A 1,821-nucleotide genomic window follows, 5' to 3' on the forward strand; every position below is an offset into this window, starting at 1 on the left:
CCCAGCCCAGATCAACCAAAGTTCATCTAACCTGCAGACCTGGGGGTGAGGAAAACAAGTGTCCACTACTGTAAGTCACCCAGATCTGAGGAGTTTATCAAGGCATTGTTGCAGCCCTGGCCGACTGAGGCAACTCTGTAGAATGTAAACTTTTCAGTTTTGCTCACTGCTGTGTGTCAGTGACTAGAACAGTGCCTAACATGCATAGATGCTTAAAAATATTTACTGAACAAATGAATTAATGCATTTTTACTAAAAAAATAAAACTGTTGGTGATTCTAAACGGCAAGGCAAAGATTCAACTGTGCAAAGAAATGGTATGACTGGCTCTGCGATGAACTGACACCGAGGTAGAGCCAATTCCTCTCCAATCAAATGAACAAGCAGCTGCTTTTCTTTAACAAGTGGCTTCTCAAACTCTCAACAGATCCATTTGAAGCCAAAAGCTAGTTAATAGAGCCATTGGAGGTAGAAATTCAATAAAATAAATATTTACTCAACTACTAACATTATCTTTGAATTGGAGACTGTTTCTAGAAACAGAAGGGCCACCAGCTCCGTGTCCTACGGAATAAATTAAATGAGTTTTGCCAGCTGGTGGCAAAAACAAAAGTCAAAAAGCACACAACGGAGGTATGAGGATGGGTAAGACACCTAAAAAACCAGATAGCATTTGTTGCCCTCAATGCAGAGAAACTAAAGCAGATACCTTAACAGCAACTGAGGCCAATAGGAGAAGGGGAACAGGAACTAGAGAAAAGGTTAGATCAAAAAGAATTAACCTAGAAGGTAACACACACGCACAGGAAATCAATGTGAGTCAACTCCCTGTATAGCTATCCTTATCTCAACCAGCAAAAACCCTTGTTCCTTCCTATTATTGCCTATACTCTCTCTACAACAAAATTAGAAATAAGGGCAAAATAGTTTCTGTCGGGTAGTGAGGGGGTGAGGGGGAGGGGGGAAATAAGGAAGGGGTGGGGGAGGGGAGAAATGAAAAAAAAAAGTCTTATTAAAGAGCTCTGTGTATACAAATAGCTCAAGAGAGAAAATGTCAAAGTAAATGGGGCAAAATATTCACAGTAAGTGATTGTAGGTAAAGAGTGCACAATATTTTAATTATAGTCTTCTTGCAATTTAAAAAAAAATTATTTCCAGTATTTGAGCGACCGTCACCAGACTGCAGGGCGGGCAGAAGTGAGGCAGTGCTTGGCTGGGCCGAAAGGACCTGGGGAGAGAGGGCTGGGGGTTGAGGAAGGATGCACGTGATGATGGGGAGGTCGTGCAGTTGGTGGGGTCCAGGCCTCGAGGATCAGGAAGATTCTTCAAGCAGTCATAATGGCAACCAACACAGATGTTTCTCTTTCTTCATATGATGAGAATCAAAGATCTAAGTTTATCCGAAAAGCTAAAGAGGCACCATTTGTCCCTATGGGAATGGCAGGTTTTGCAGCAATTGTTGCATATGGATTATACTAATTGAAGACTAGAGGAAATACAAAAATGTCCCTTCATCTGATCCACATGTGTGTGGCAGCCCAAGGCTTCATTGTGGGAGCCATGACTCTTGGTGTGAGCTATTCCATTTATCAGGAATCCTAGGCAAAACCTAAACCTTAGAAGAAATGCTGTCCTGGCTTTGTTGGAAGCCCTTGCTTTAGTTAGACATCTCGTATTGAGGTTATGTGTTTGTGTCAGAAATATGTAATTTGAGTGGATTCAGACAATAACACCATATTTTGAATAATGACTTCTTTTCTTGTAGGCTTAACTTGCTTGGTGACCAAATTATTAGTGACTAGTTTGCTAACCTGATCACTC

At 41.4% G+C, this 1,821-nt stretch overlaps 1 pseudogene; it reads left to right on the forward strand.

Moving 5' to 3' along the window:
* The first annotated feature begins 1,307 nt into the window (after positions 1-1,307).
* LOC109688415 (HIG1 domain family member 1A, mitochondrial pseudogene) lies at positions 1,308-1,620 on the forward strand (annotated as a pseudogene).
* The last annotated feature ends 201 nt before the right edge of the window (positions 1,621-1,821 follow it).

This window comes from Castor canadensis, chromosome 19 (genome assembly GCF_047511655.1).
Source record: "Castor canadensis chromosome 19, mCasCan1.hap1v2, whole genome shotgun sequence".
NCBI lineage: Eukaryota > Metazoa > Chordata > Mammalia > Rodentia > Castoridae > Castor > Castor canadensis.